This window comes from Muntiacus reevesi, chromosome 21 (genome assembly GCF_963930625.1).
Source record: "Muntiacus reevesi chromosome 21, mMunRee1.1, whole genome shotgun sequence".
Lineage (NCBI taxonomy): Eukaryota > Metazoa > Chordata > Mammalia > Artiodactyla > Cervidae > Muntiacus > Muntiacus reevesi.
In genome coordinates, this window is record NC_089269.1 from 4,458,984 (window position 1) to 4,476,129 (window position 17,146).

At 41.5% G+C, this 17,146-nt stretch overlaps 1 protein-coding gene and 1 non-coding gene across 8 annotated transcripts in view; one reads left to right on the plus strand and one right to left on the minus strand.

Annotated features, from left to right (window-relative positions):
• BBX (BBX high mobility group box domain containing) overlaps positions 1–17,146 on the minus strand; it is a 281,884-nt gene that overhangs the window by 237,931 nt on the left and 26,807 nt on the right. The gene's annotated exons all lie outside the window — the stretch shown is intronic.
• LOC136152589 (small nucleolar RNA SNORA26) lies at positions 1,320–1,442 on the plus strand. Its single transcript, XR_010660260.1, has one exon. It is a non-coding gene; the product is annotated as a small nucleolar RNA SNORA26 (small nucleolar RNA).

The following is a 17,146-nucleotide window of genomic DNA, read 5'->3' on the forward strand; positions in this document are numbered from 1 at the left end:
TGTTGGGGGGGCGGGGCCGGGTGTGTGTGTGTGTGTGTGTGTGTGTGTGTTGGGGGGGCGGGGCCGGGTGTGTGTGTGTGTGTGTGTGTGTGTGTGTGTGTGTGTGTGTGTTGGGGGGGCGGGGCCGGGAGAAGAGGAGTAAAAAGATCCATTGCTACCTCACAACATGCACAATAAATTGCAAGACAGATTTTTTCAAAGGCTTAAACAATAGAATCAAACAGATACAAGGATAAGAAAATACACAAGGGAGTGTATCAGTGACATGGGGTAGGAAAGACCCTCTTAAAGGAGTAAAGAAAAGACAAGAGAGAAAAGACGGACAAAGTTAATACATAGATAAAAACGGTCAGTGTCCCCTGGGAAATGACACTCTAAGCAAATTGAAAGAAAATACGCCAAACTGATAGAGTAACTAGCTTGGGGACTTGGTGGGGTGGGTGACAAAATATTAAAACTAGGAATGAAAGTCAAAAGGAAATCTGTTCTTATCTTTTATTCATTCAGCATTCATTCATTCACAAACATTTACTGAGTGTTTAATATGTGTCCGACCCTGTTTCGAGCACGAGGTATATGGTGCAAACAAAACAAAGAGACCTATTCTCATGAAGCTTCCCTTCTAGAAATAAAGAGACAAGGCTCTAAACGTGTATGCCAGCAACTAACTAGTAAAACACCTCTCATTTTAAATTTAAATAACTTCAGAAGTTAGTAAACAGTAGGAAAAATAAAACAGGACTATATATAGTCTAAAATGTATGGGTTTTTTAAAAGAAAAAATGTACTCATACATTACCTCTGAGATAGAAACATTAACCTTTGAAACTTTATAAAATTTTATTTTCTCTATAGTAGTAGTTTATATTTAAGGAATTTATGCACATAAAGATTATTTACCCTTCTGAAATACCTGGATAGAAATTCCTAAAAGACCAAATCCAGCAATGACTGACCAGAAAATGAGGGTTTAATGAAAGAATTGCAGGCTTTGAGATATTTATCCATTGTGGCACCAAATGGAGGAGAGCACCTTGTGTCTGATCCTGAGAGATGGAGCTAAAAGATACACCGAGCTTCACAGAGGTCAGAGCAAGTTCCCTGGGTCTTCAGAAGTCCCGCGTGGGCCCCTACGGGCACAATCGGCCTTAACTGGTCAACAAGCAGTTCCCAAAATATAAACAGCTCTTTCCCTTTTTAATTTATCTTTCACATTTTAAAAAATATAATCACGAATATTTTTAACATGCGATATACTTTACTTAAAATTCTGTTACGTTCAGTTAATCTGTCAAGAATACATGAATATGCCCTTTCCAGTGCCCTTTTAAGGCTGACGCAGTGCCTTAAGAGGCTAAGGCAGGAGGGTAAAGAAAGTCTCCATAAAACCCAGAGAATAGATTTTTAGAACTCCTCTCTGAATCCTGTCTGGAGTCACAACTGAACCAGAAGATTTTAAGTCTTAGCACTTACTAGTATGTGTATAGTTAATACCAAAGTCATTAAATTTAAACTTGACCTTCAAAAAATAAATAAACTTACTGTGAAAATAAATAAATAAATAAATAAAAGAATACATGAAAAACAGAAGTTCCCTGGCCGTCCAATGATTAGGACTCAGAGATTTCACTGCTGTGGGCCTGGTTCAATCCCTGATCTGGCAACTAGGATCGCGATAGCCATGCCGTATGACCAAAAATAAATAATTAAAAATAAAATGAACGGATTACCCAAAATGTGATATTCAAAGATTATTTTTAATGAATTACTTACCTAGGACAACTACCAGCATATTAAAAAGTAGCCCATTAAATAAGCCCTGCATTTGTCTAAAGCAATGATAAACTCTAAAGAACTATTATTCTTTTTAAACACTCATGTCCACATCTGCCTACTAAAAACACATGTTTAAAGCATGAACATTTTAGTAAAGCGAAACTTCCCTTAAAACAAGTGTGTTTATTTGAACACAAAATTTCAGAACCAAATCAACAAGAGTTTTACGGGTTCACGCTCATGAGGGATCACATGTATGTTTATTTGAATGTAATCTTATTGAAATAAACACAGCTGCGTTTATTTCAACGTGTGAGAATCGAGATCTACACATGTTTGTGCAAGAGTGAATCATGAGACCATGGCTTAGTGCACGGAAATGTGACTAGGATATAGCACAGAGCACAATCACTTTCTTCAAATATAAAACTGAAAATTAAACCTACAGCTAAAAGGTATTTCAGGAAAAGGCACAATTCAATGTATCTCATAATGAACAAAAATATAAATTTACAGGGTCAAGTATAAAATGTCTCTTTCATAAAGGTTTCATTTAAAAAAAAAAAGAAAAATGCAAAGAATGATAATAAATACCCATGAATCTACCCACTGGAAACACTGTGTAGTATATACTTGACCCTTTAAAAAAAAAAATAATGTGAACAAAATGGACATTCTCCATTTTTCTCTCCTTGGTCCAGTTAGTCTTCATCCCTTCCTCCTCAGAAGTGAACACTGTCAGGAATTTGAGCTAAACAATGTATATAGTATTGCTTTGGGTGTTTTCTAAAATAAGATATAAAGTAAAAATTATTCTATGTTTTGTTTTTTGTCTATCAACTTTTGTTTCTGAGACGGACCCAATGATGTTACTTCCAATTTTCTCCACTACAAAACAACTCTGCCACGAACATCCTTGTATACATCCCAGTGCAGACGTCTGAGACCTTCCCTAGGGTCTAACTAGATATATAACTGCCGTTTCTCAAATTTTGCTAGATATCAACAAGTTGTTTCCCTAAGTAGTGTATCAAAGTGTACACTGATTTGGAATGGATTCTATATAATTAGGATCTGTTCCAAGCAGAGTGTTCAAGAAATTGGTTTCTTAAATGGATGTGCAGACTTTCATGTTCTTGCTTGATCTGCTTAGGTTATCAGTACAGTGGTTCTCAACCAGAGGTGACTGACCCTAGGAGGCATTTATGGTCGTGACTACTAGGATCCAGTGGCTGGAGATGAGGGATAGCTCACTGCCTAGTTTTACCTTTGGAAAAACAGAATGTCCACTTGGCTTGTTCTGGTATAAATTCTTCTTCCCTTCTAGGTCAAGAATAAGTCCCAGGAACTTTGGGCCTATGAAATCATCCTTTAAATAATAATAAGCAGTGACCTTAAGTTGACATGCTTTCTGACATCACAAACAGTCAGACTCAGAATAAGGAGTCCAAACAAGCTACAGCATATAATGCCATTCCACAGCCCCACTAATCAGACTTCTTACAACATCTCTCTGAAGTAATCGTATACTCCGGTGGCTCAGACGGTAAAGCATCTGCCTACAATGCAGGAGACCTAGGTTCAATTCCTGGGTCGGGAAGATCCCCTGGAGAAGGAAACGGCAACCCACTCCGGTATTCTTGCCTGGAGAATCCCATGGACGGAGGAGCCTGGTAGGCTACAGTCCATGGGGTCACAAAGAGTTGGACACGACTGAGCGACTTCACTTCATCCTCTGAAGTAACTGACCACACACATATCTAAATTAAACAACTGGAAATGCAACTAAATCTGAGTCTCATGGTTTATAAGAATAAAATCTTACTCCTACTTCCTAGGTGACTTTACTTATTAATAGTATCTTGGTTGACATTTTTGCCTTTTATTTCCATATCTAAGCCATAGCAGAAACAAGAAAAAAAGATTTTTAAGCTAAACTATTTAATTGCCTATTTTGGAAAAAAAAGAAGACAGGTGATACAAGGTCAAAATACTACATAGGAAGAGCTGAAAAGATGTTTGCTTCTGCCACCCTGAGAGGGGATTTTTCCTCCATTTTCCCTATTATATTCCCTAGTCTAAGTCAGAAAGTAGCAAAAGGTTCAACTTTCTCTCAATTTAATATGCAAAATGTAACTTCATTATTCACTTGGAGGACATGTGAGTCAATGGATTTAAAAAACTGAGCAAGAAGCTAAGAGACCAAGAACTTTAATCCTAATTGACTTCGGCCCTCTCTTACCAATGTCATCATTGACGCTTTTATCATCAGACTCTCAGTAATTGCCTCTACAATGAAGTCTGAATCTATACATTCATGCATTTTAGTTCAACGTTTCCAGGACCTGCTCGACATCTCCACAATGGTTGCCCCTTACCGTATTCCATGCTCCTGAACCTGAACTGTGATCTCGCTGGACGCCCTCCATCAACACCCTCCATCACGGAAGCTCCACTCATTTGTGGGGGAAAAAAACAAGCAGCGTTCTCTTGGCCAGCTTCTCCCGTGGCCTCCTCTCTCTTACTCCTCTAACTCCGGCACTGCTTCTTCTATTGCGTCTTGTCTATCCGTTTCTTCTTTCCGGTTTAACAGCCATAGCCAAGAGCAGGGCCCGGTTTACTGCGTATACTCACTGCTTCCAGACTTGACTCACGGCTGCGTACTTCCAGCTTCTCCTCATGACATTCACCCTACATATGTGTGGTCCTACGAATCTTTCTCTCTTTTTCTTCTGCATGTCCTCTTTTATTGGGTGTGGCTGACACACAATCAACTGCACATATTTGAACTGGACGATGTGATACGTTTGGTACGCCTGTGAAACCATCACTTGCAAGATAACAAACACATCCATGATCCACCCCCCAGCTTTTCCTTGTGCCTTTGTAAACCCTCTCTCCACTTCTCTCTCCATGATGAAGGAACCACTTCTCTGTTTAATGACTCTAGATTAGTCTGTATTTTTTAGAATTTCATGTAAGCAGAATCACAGAGTATGTACTCTTTGTGGTCTGGGTTTTCAGTAAGCATAATTATTTTGAGGTTCACCAATGCTGATGGGTAAATCAATGGTCCTTTCCTTTTTATTGCTGAATAATAGTTCTTCGTATGCATAGACCATCATTTGTTTAACCATTTACTTGTTGGTGGATATTTTGGGTATTACAAACAAATCTACTATGAACATTGAGGTACGCATCCTTGTATGGACTTATCTTTCTCTAACTGGGATAGATACTGTAAGAGGAAAATGACTAGATCCGTGATAAATGTAGGTTTAACTTTTGAAGAAACTGCCAAACTGTTTTCAAAGTGGTTATACCACTTTACATTCCCACCTGTGGTTTATGTTGAGTTCTCGTCTTTCTACACTGGATATAATCAGTCTTTTAATTTTAGCCACTGTGGTTTTAGGGTGCACTTTCCCTGGTTCAGACGGTAAAGCGTCTGCCCGCAATGCAGAAGACCTGGGTTCGAACCCTGGATTGGGAAAATCCCCTGGAGAAGGAAATGGCAACCCATTCCAGTACTCTTGCCTGGAAAAACCCATGGACAGAGGAGTCTGGTAGGCTGCAGTCCACTGGGTCGCTACGAGTCTGACATGACTGAGCGACTTCACTTTTCACTTTCCCTAGTAACTGATAACGTTGAGTATTTTTCACAAGCTTAGTAGCCATCACCTATCTCCTTTGATGAAAGGTCTATTTTACCCATATTTCTTTTTTCCTTTTTGTGGCTGCACACAGGCTTTTTTCATTGCAGCGCATGGGCTCTGGAGCGCCTGGGCTCAGCAGTTATGCCACATGGACTTGGTTGCCCTGTGACACTTAGATTCTTAGTTCCCTGACTAGGGATCGAACCCAAGTTCTCTGGATGGCAAAGCAGGCTCTTAACCACTGGACCACCAGCAAAGTCCCTCACTCATTTTTATTATAACTGTTAATCTTTCTAAAATACAGTCCTGACTATGTTACTTCCCAGATTAAAAACCCTCAATGACACCTGCCTGGCTTCAGAAAAGACCTGGCCTCAAACCAATATGGAGTGACTTTTCTCCCAGAACTCTTTAATAAGCCAAATTGCAACCCAACAGAATAGGTTTCCAGACACAAATCCACATTTGCATGCCACTCAGGGCTTCCCAGATGGTGCTAGTGATAAAGAACCCACCTGCCAATGCAGGAGACCTAAGAGAGGTGGGTTCAATCCTCGGGTCAGGAAGATCCCCTGGAGGAGGGCATGGCAACCCACGCCAGTATTCTTGCCTGGAGAATCCCATGGACAGAGGAGCGTGGTGGGCTACAGTCCACAGGGTCACAGAGAATCAGACACGACGGCAGGGACTTAGCACGCAGGCGTGCATGCCTTTTCTCAGACTATTCCTTCTATCTAGAAAGCCTCTCGTGTCCAGATCTTTTGTACTTCAAGGTGAAACCAAATAGCGCCCCTTTTATGAGGGCTTCCATTTTCCTCAGCCAGAAGTACCACCCTCCTCTGAACTGTCTCTTGTTCATACATGTCCATGTTGTTATTTCTAGTACTGTTCTGACCACAGGGGGCAGTATAAATAATGGTTAGGAAGATGGACTCTGGATACAGACAGCCAGAGTTCAACTCCCATTACTGGCTGTGGGAACTTAAGCTAGTTACCTCCCTATACCTCAGCGCAGTGGACACTGGGATGCCCCACCTAGATCCCCTCTAGGCCAGCAGGCCCACTGCCCAGCTGCTGGGAGTGCGGAATGCTAAGGGCTCAGAGCTGCATCAGAGCTACCTTTTCCAGCAATTCTGGGGCATTATGCCCCTCCCTCTGCGTCTGTTCCCCAATGCAGTCCCCCTCAGCCAAGGCCTGAGTGGTCCTCCTCCCAATGGCAGATCTATGTGTCATTCCCACTCCACACTTGGCAAAGGATTTCAAGGAGGCTACGTTTTTAGCAAAATCCACATCTTTACCTGGCTTTTTCCTCTACCCAGTTCAGTTCAGCTCAGTCGCTCAGTCGTGTCCGACTCTTTGCGACCCCATGGACTGTAGCACGCCAGGCCTCCCGTGCTGTCCCTCCTATCCATCACCAATTCCCGGAGTTTACTCAAACTCATGTCCATTGAGTCGGTGATGCCATCCAGCCACCTCATCCTCTGTCATTCCCTTCTCCTCCTGACTTCAATCTTTCCCAGCGTCAGGGTATTTTCAAACGAGTCAGGTCTTCGCATCAGGTGGCCAAAGTACTGGAGTTTCAGCTTCAGCATCCTCTACCCAAGTAGTTCTCAAACTTTGGTATCAATCAGGTTCCCTTGGAAGACTAGTTCAACCACAGGTTGCTCCCCACCTCCCCAAGTTCCCGGTTCAGGGCTTCTGAGAATTACAGAACCTGAGAATGTATATTTCCAAGTATCACTGAGGCCACTGCCCCCACACCCAATCCGGCTTCCCTCCCTTGCTCATGTTCAGGTTCCTCCTGAGAGCTCCCTCAATAAATCACCCACACAAGACTCTGCATCTCAGGCTCTGCTTCTAAGAAACCTGACATGCAATTTCTTCAAGTAGCAAATAGGTACATTATCAATTAGCCTAAATGATGACTCTGCAGATAAAATCAGGTAATCTATGCACTATGCTTAGATTAGTACCCAGCACATAAAAAAGTCTCTGTAAGTATTAGTTACCATCATCAACTCCCCTACTATTACTAAACATGACTGAGCGTAGGCTCTATCCCTTACCCAAACACTGTATTTCCTATATTACCTAACACCAATACCTACAACTGAAATCAATCTAGTAGGCTTAATGTACTGTCCACTGCATTAGCTACAATAACTAGAACTTGGTCTCTACTGAAAGGGAGCTTTAACATCTGCTCTTTGAAAGAATCTGGAGGAAAAACAAAATACAAGCACTCAGTTATAGTTGCAGGCTATGTTCAAGAAAGAATTCAAGAAATGAGAATAAAAGGCTGGCAGTGGATCATCAGTGGGATTCCTACAAGGTGACTACCACAAACGACAGCGTGTCAAATGTTATCTGGAAAGAATGTTAAAGGAACTAACAGAGTGTACACGTGAATAAGGCCTTATTATAAAACAGATCACCAGAAAAAACAATGAAAGTGAACAAATGTTTAATTTCCTGATCACAGACCTATTGCTTGACTTAGTAAACTATCTGCAATTAGAGCAGTTAAAATTTTTTGGTGTTTAGGCAAACAATGGACATCAAACAACTTCTCTAGCTGCATGTTAACTGAAGAAAATCCTTAAGATGTTTATCCATTTTTCATCTTGATGAAGCCCATACTTCTCAAAACCAAATAATCATGCCATGTCTACTGCCATCATCCCAAAAATATACAGTGGTATAACAAGTAGAAATTAAAAATTGAAAGGCAGACAGTCTTAGGGAATGAAATCTTTCTTTTTCACAGGGCGGGGGGCATGAATTTCTTCAAACAGTAGTTCTATGTTAAAACATGTACATGTATTCTTGATATGATAGGCATGTAGATTACATTACTGTCTGCCTGTGTCAGTACTCACCAAACTCTATACTTAAGATCTACATATTCCACTGTGTCATTTTTTAATTTTAGTCTTTTTTAAAAAGAGTCCTATATTATAGAACAGGATATATAATACTCAAATAGATTTTTAAGATCAAGCATTCTGTAAACTTCAACAAATTTGAGCTTTCTGGAAGCACAATTTGGCCTATGTTATGACCCATGACTTCGCAGGAAAACGAGTCTACTTTCTTCTGCTCTTCAGGTACTTTAGTATAAAATTTGAGAAACGGAACGCTAAGAAAACAAATTATTGGTTTTTCATTGGCTATTTTATATAAATTGAGCCTTTTCTGGAAATTTAAATGGGTGACCTGGTAGGACTACCACCTAAGACTGGCCTGTGCCTTAAAACACATTCCTAAAGCAACTTCTTCAAAAGAAATACCAGAAAAGTTACCAGAACCACAGTAGCCCCAATGGGACAGGCAGCCCACTGGCCCTGCTCATTAAAGGAATAACTACAGAAAGCTACCAGATACCTGTAAAGCTGTTTAACACAGAGAACTTACGTGTAACATTCCCCTGTAGGCAGAAGGGCCCTTAAAGTCTGTTCAGCAAAATGATCTGGCACAAGGCCAACATCTAAAACAGAATCTAATCCAAAAAGTAAAATAAACAAAATATATACCACACTTAAAAATCATGAATCTAATGTGAGCTCTCTTATATATAACAGTAAGCATATAAACCTGCTCAATAAATGTCTGCTGAATCACAGAGTGGATTCTGTTAAGCAGTAATTTTCTAAAATGGAAAGCAAAGTCCTATATCTCAGAAGAACTTGGCAGGATAGCAAGAAAGAGGGATACAATATCAGAACACGCAACAACAGAACTGGGCAGGCCCTGGGCCACCCGGGCCCTTCCTCTATCTGACAGCAGAGACAAGACCTGGCTGTGCAAGGATAAGGATTTCTCCCCAGACATCAGCCTCACAAGATGATGGATAAACTCCAAAACTTCCTACTAGCTATAATGAGGGGTGGAGGGTGGGGGCGAGGGGCAGTATTTGTCCAGAAATTTATAGGACTATAAGGCATTATCCCTCATTCAAATTCACAAGAATCTGGGTGAATAATCCTTCCTGGCTTTATCCAAGAATCCAGCAGGCTTAAACTAGAGATTCTTCAGCATTTAAAAAGAGAGTCTCCTCCCATGATAGCACTTCATCCCAGCGGTATTTCAGATGCCCTTTCTGGTGGCTTCCTTAATTCACATCTTTCCAACCTAGAGATGCATACAGTATTTCTGGAAGATGAGTGCTGTGTCTCAAACATGAATGACACATTATTTTTGGTTCCATTTCTGCTTTTTGATAAATAATTTTTTGTTGGACTTTCATGTTCATATGGGTGATGTGATCTTAGCCAATCTCTTCTTGGGAAAGTTAACAAGCAATCAAGTTTTTTCCAGGGTCTTTAATGAAAAACCTAACTTGTGTGAATTATTCTGCCATTTGCACATCTCTTTTCCTTCCTAGACTGCTCTTGGAAAACTACAAATTCCTTTGTAAATGGGGTATATCAAAAACCTTAAACCAAGAGGCCAGCACAAGAAAAGTTACCCCAACTGTGCTATTTTGTTTGGTTAAATCATCCTGTGATTTAATCAATATCATCCCCTCCTACTCAAACTGTGAGCCTACATATAAATAGAGAGGATAAGAAAGGGTGGGAATTGAGTATGTAATCCTCAAACAGGAGGTGTTGGTCAAGCAGAAACAAATACTCTGGGAAAAAAGTAGAAAAAAACTTTTTTTTTTTAAAAAGGATGAATTGCTTTGGTAAGATAGAACCATTCTCAATCATCTGCATGGATTCATGTCCTGCCAAAAATATTTTTTATGTAGTAGAGAGATCAGACAATATGGAAAGGCAAAAAAAGACCCTATAAGAATTGCTGTAGATAAAAACACCTCAAGAGAACCCCATCACCAGACTCAGTATTACTTCTGGATTGTCTTCCCACAGATCCACCTCCATATCTTCTTTTCTTATCACTTAAGGTTTCAGAGAAAAAAAAAATTATTGCTGGCAAGTTGAAAGCATTTACAAACCATAGACACAACCACACCTCCAGAGTCACTGATGCTCACTGCTTATCCACAGCATTAAACACACAGACACAAAGCAAGTTACATATTCCACAACTGTTAGAAATCTAAAAAATAACTGCTGTGGAATTAAAGATTTAATGAAACAACAGAATAAAAAATTAAAAGAATTAATAAACATAATACGTAACAGTTAAGCTGAGTGAATAACCACATCTTTGGCTTCCCAGGCAGCACTAGTGGTCAAGAATCCACCTGCCCAAGGAGGAGACCAAAGAGACTTGGGTTCCAACTCTAGTCTCGGAAGATTCCACATGTCATGGAGCAACTAAGCCCGTGCACCACAGCTACTGAAGCCCATGTCCCGCGAGCCCACAAGCTACAAGACAAGCCACTGCAATGAGAAGGCCACACACCACAGTGAAGAGAAGTTTCCACTAACCACAACTAGAGAAAAGCTCACACGCAGTAAGGAAGATCCTCAGTTCAGTTCAGTCACTCAGTTGTGTCCGACTCTTTGAGACTCCATGGACTGCAGCATGCCAGGATTCCCTGTCCATCACCAACTCCCGGAGTTTACTCAAACTCATGTCCATCAAGTCAGTGAGGTCATCCAACCATCTCATCCTCTGTCATCCCCTTCTCCTCCCGCCTTCAATCTTTCCCAGCATCAGGGTCTTTTCAAATGAGTCAGCTCTTCGTATCAGGTGGCCAAAGTACTGGAGTTTCAGCTTCAACATCAGTCCTTCCAATAAATATGCAGGACTGATTTCCTGTAGAACTGACTGGATCTCCTTGCCGTCCAAGGGACTCTAAAGAGTGTTCTCCAACACCACAGATCAAAAGCATCAATTCATCAGCGCTCATCTTTCTTTATAATCCAACTCTCACACCCATACATGACTGCTGGAAAAACCATAGGTTTGACTAGATGGACCTTTGTTGGCAAAGTAATGTCTCTGCTTTTTAATATGCTGTCTCTAGGTTGGTCATAGCTTTTCTTCCAATAAGCAAGTGTCTTTTTAATTTCATGGCTGCAGTCACCATCTGCAGTGATTTTGGAGTCCCCCAAAATAAAGTTTCTCACTGTTTCCACTGTTTTCCCATCTATTTGCCATGAAGTGATGGGACCAGATGTCATAATTTTAGTTTTCTGAATGATGAGCTTTAAGCCAACTTTTTCACTCTCCTCTTTTACTTTCATCAAGAGGCTCTTTAGTTCTTCTTTCTTTATGCCATAAGGGTGCTGTCATATCTGTATCTGAGGTTACTGATAGTTCTCCTGGCAATCTTGATTCCAGTTTGTGCTTCCTCCAGCCCAGCGTTTCTCATGATGTTCTCTGCATATAAGTTAAATAAGCAGGGTGACAATATACAGCCTTCATGTAATCCTTTCCCGATTTGAAACCAGTATGATGTTCCATGTCCAGTTCTAACTGTGGCTTCTTGACCTGCATACAGATTTCTCAGGAGGCAGATAAGGTGGTCTGGTATTCTCATCTCTTGAAGAATTTTCCTCAGTTTATTGTGATCCACATAGCCAAAGGCTTTGGCATAGTCAATAAAGCAGAAGTAGTGTTTTTCTGGAACTCTCTGGCTTTTTCGATGATCCAGCAAATTTTGGCAATTAGATCTCTGGTTCCTCTGCCTTTTCTAAAACCAGCTTGAACATCTGGAAGTTCACCAGTTCACATACTATTGAAGCTTGGCTTGGAGAATTTTGAGTATTACTTTGCTAGCGTGTGAGATGAGTGCAGTTGTGTGGTAGTTTGAGCATTCTTTGGGATTGCCTTTCTTTGGGATTGGAATGAAAACTGACTTTTTCCAGTCCTGTGACCACTGCTGAGTTTTCCAAATTTGCTGGCATATTGAATGCAGCACTTTCACAGCATCATCTTCTAGAATTTGAAATAGGATTTGGAATTCCATCACCTCCACTAGCTTTGTTCATAGTGATGCTTCCTAAGGCCCACTTGATTTCCCATTCCAGGATGTCTGGCTCTAGGTGAGTGATCACACCATTGCGATTATCTGGGTCGTGAAGATCTTTTTTTCGTACAGTTCTTCTGTGTATTCTTGCCACCTCTTCTTAACATCTTCTGACTCTGTTAGGTGGATTGACTCTCTCAATTTGTCCTTTATTGTGCTCATCTTTGCATGAAATGTTCCTTAATTACCTCCATCATAGCTTGGCCTCAGGTTAAGCAACAGAGAAGGAATATGGCCCCGCCCATCAACAGAAAATTGGATTAAAGATTTACTGAGCATGGCCCCGTCAAAACAACACCCAGTTTCCCCTTCAGTCAGTCTCTCCCATCCAGAAGCTTCCATAAGACTCTTATCCTTATCCATCAGAGGGCAGACAGAATGAAAACCACAATAACAGAAAACTAACCACACTGATCACATATCTTGTCTAGCTCGATGAAACTATGAGCCATGCCATTTAGGGTCACCCAAGATGGATAGATCATGGCAGAGAGTTTTGACAAAGCGTGGTCCACTGGAGAAGGGAATGGCAAACCACTTCAGTATTCTTGCCTTGAGAACCCCATGAACAGTATGAGAAGGCAAAAAAGATAGGACATTGAAAGATGAACTCCCCAGGGTGACAGATGCCCAATATGCTACTGAAGATCAGTGGAGAAATAACTCCAGAAAGAATAAAGAGATGGAACCAAAGCAAAAACAACACCCAGTTGTGAATGTGACTGGTTACAAAAGTAAAGTCAGATGCTGTAAGAAAAATATTGCATAGGAATCTGGAATGTTAGGTCCATGAATCAAGGCAAATTGCAAGTGGTCAAACAGGAGATGGCGAGAGTGAACATTGACATTTTAGGAATCAGTGAACTGAAATGGACTGGAGTGGGTGAATTTAACTCAGATGACCACTATATCTACTACTGTGGGCAAGAATCCCTTAGAACTAATGAAGGAGCCATCATAGTCAACAAGAGAGTCTAAAATGCAGTACTTGGAAGCAATCTCAAAAACAACAGAATGATCTCTGTTCATTTCCAAGGCAAAACATTCAGTATCACAGTAATCCAAGCCTATGCTCCAACCAGTAATGCTGAAGAAGCTGAAGTTGAATGATTCTATGAAGACCTGCAAGACGTTCTAGAACTAACACCCAAAAAAGAAGTCCTCTTCATTATAGGGGCCTGGAATGCAAAAGTAGGAAGTCAAGGAATACCTGGACTAACAGGCACATTTGGCCTTGGAGTACAGAATGAAGCAGGGCAAAGGCTGACAGAGTGTTGCCAAGAGAATGCACTGGTCATAGCAAACACCCTCTTCCAACAACACAAGAGAAGACTCTACACATGGACATCACCAGATGGTCAACACCGAGATCAGATTGATTATATTCTTTGCAACCAAATATGGAGAAGCTCTATACAGTCAGCAAAAACAAGACCAGGAGCTGACTGTGGCTCAGACCATGAACCCTTTATTGCCAAATTCAGACTTAAATTGAAGAAAGTAGGGGAAACCACTAGACCATTCAGGTATGACCTAAATCAAATCTCTTACGATTATACAGTGGAAGTGACAAATGGATTCAAGGGATTAGATCTGATAGACAGAGTGCCTGAAGAACTATGGACAGAGTTTGTGACATTGTACAGGAGGCAGGGATCAAGACCATCCTCAAGAAAAAGAAATGCAAAAAGGCAAAAATGGTTGTTTGAGGAGGTCTTACAAATGGCTGAGAAAAGAAGAGAAGCTAAAGGCAAAGGAGAAAAGGAATACCCATCTGAATGCAGAGTTACAAAGAATAGCCAGGAGAAATAAGAAAGCCTTCCTCAGTGATCAATGCAAAGAAATAGAGGAAAACAATGGAATGGGAAAAACTAGAGATTTTTTTCAAGAAAATTAGAGACACCAAGGGAAGATTACATGCAAAGATGAGCACAAAAAAGGAAGACCCAGCACAGCCAAACATAAATAAATCTTTTTTTTAAGTGAAATAATATCAGTCTATTTACAGCAAAACCTCTGGGTACCAGGCTCTTTAAGCTAGACCCACTTTATACAGAGAAAATGTGAGAGAAAAAGATCAATTTATTTTCCACAAATAGCCAGAAAGGGTTTTAAAAATTAAGAATGAATAACACTCCAAATCTGTAATCACTAGTCCCTCACCAGTGTGTTTTGTTCAGTGATGTTCAGTTCTGTGCTTCAGAAAAGGAATAGCCCTCTACAAACTCAGCACTCCTGGTTTTATCCACTTTACTCTCTCCACGTACATATCGGTGTCCTACAAGCATTCGAGCCTATCAGAATCATGTGCAGGATTTGTGAAAAATACAGATTCTTAGGTCCTACTCTGAAGATTCTGAGTTGTTCAGGAGGAGACCAGGCAGGCAGGAGTTGGGGTAGCAGCAGCTCCATCTCAGGCCTGATTTATTTACCTCCTCCCCTGCCCTGTGACTTCACAGTATCCGATGCAGCATCTTTCAGTCACTACCTCGGGCTCTCCTGATGGCTACTGTTTCCTTGTCTTCATCTTGTTTTTTTTTTTTTTAATACGTATTTATTTATATATTTGGCTGTGTCTTAGTTGCAGTATAGGGGATCCAGTTCCCCGACCAGGGATCGAACCCAGACTCCCCGCACTGGGAGCGAGGGGCCTCAGCCGCTGGGCCACCAGAGAAGTCTCTGCACTGTAGCGTCGAACACGCACCTCTGTCCTGGTTAAGCTCCAGTCTCTCCTCTCCCACGCGCCCTCACAGGCACAGCCCTCATCCACCGCGTCTGCCCCAGAGCCCATGCCTGAGAAAGCACAGGACTGGACATCCGCTCCAAGGACAGGAGAGCAGGGGGAGAGACGGCGAATCGGACTTGAGCTCTAGAGTCGGAAAGACCGGAGTTCAAATCCTGAAGCACAGAACGCAAATAAGGGTTCGATATTTAACCATCTGCAGCCGTCGGTTCTTCATAGCTAAAAGGGGATATAATAATATGTTTCTCATGGTGCTATTGCAAAGGTTAAATAGGATGATTTTCAGTATCTATGTCACTGTCTGGGATGTTACCCTCAATAAACAGGGACAATTATTATTACAGAGAAGAACGGGTAACAGTGGCTAAACCCATCAGCAGAATGCAGTGAGAATGATTATTCATTTTATTTTATTTTAAAGAGATTTACTTTGTAATGGCTGCACTGGGCCTTCGCCGCCGCGTGTGGCTTTCTCTAGTTGCAATGAGCAGGGACTGCTCTGCCCTGCGGCGTGAGGGCTTCTCACTGCTCTCGTTGCGGAGCTCGGGCCCTAGGGCATCATGGCTTAGTTGTTCTGCGGCATGGGGACCTTCCCAGACCGGGCATTGAGCCGTGTCCCCTGCATTGGCAGGCGGATTCTTAACCACTGGACCACCAGGGAAGTTCATTTTAATGCAACATCTAAATACCAAATAAACCAAACTCTTCACTGCCCACCACTGGTTCAAACTCAGATTGAGCCGATCCATACTAATCAGAGCTCACTCTGTTACTCCAAAATAAAACTCCTGAAGTGAAGTTTTATCCTCATGAAGCCAATGTGGCATTGAAAGGGTGGGGTGAAATGAGATCGTTGCTACCTCAGCAAAAATGACTAAAAATGGCTCTGATCTATAAACCCCTGAATAACTGGAGTTGCAGTGTCCTTAGAGGCTGCATATGCCCCTGCCTCCTGTCATGGGTGCTGAGAGGAGCGGAAATGTCCCTGTTCTTCAGACCTGAGCAAGGGAAGTATGAAGAAACTAGAAGGGAACTTGTCACCTGAGTTAAAAAAAAAAAAAGAACTTGAAGTTGGAGGAGGGGAAGTTGGGGGAAGTCCTATTATCTGCTGTCAAGTTTTTCAGGTTTTATGGATTTGGACATTTTTTTTTTAAACACAATTTTTCTTTTAACAATGACAGAGGCACCTGATTCCACACTTTCCCATCTAATATTGGTGTAACACCTATCTTCCTAAGTCGTAATGCCCATTTTCTCTACTACTGTGGAAGCTGGTATTGGGGGATTCCTATTTTTACTTACTTTATATTCCCGGGCTTAATACTATGCCAGGCAAGCAAATGTCAGGACCTCAATAAATGTTCCCTGAGCGAATACAACAGTTTCTGTGATCATCCACTCAAGAGTTCACTTCTGACACAGTAAGAGTTATTTCAACTGTCTCTCTGACATCAGCAGAGGATCAGACCCAGTCCGAGCGTCAGCCCTTAACACGCTAACGTCTCTCACAGCTGAAGCAAACCCGGCAATTATGCATCGGGGCATCTTCCCTGCGCCTTGCACTCTGCTCAGAAAAGGGCGATGTTCTGCAACGAAAGTAAACATGGGCCTCTCAGCCCTCTACCTGAGAAAAGACACAAGACGGGAACTTAGGAAGGATGCTAAATAATGTGAATTTTGAAATATTACACTCTGTCGATGTTTCTGGGAAATTCTTCCCCTTGTGGCTCTAACAGGTCATGGAGTCACTAGGAGTTACCCTGGAAAGGACCTTCCTGACCATTCCAGGCCAGGCCCAGCCCTTAGTGAAAAAGAAAAGAGGCCTATTGAAATGAAGTGTCTGGTATAGGTTACACACTTCGCACCACAAAAACCAAGGCTGGAATCTAGGTTTTCTCAATTTTCAGGACTTAAACCCTAACATACAAGTATATTAACGAGGCCAGTGACACTAGAGGGAAAGGATCATACTTATTCCATTTTTATATTGTCTCTGATGACAGTCTTACATACTTATGCGAGATG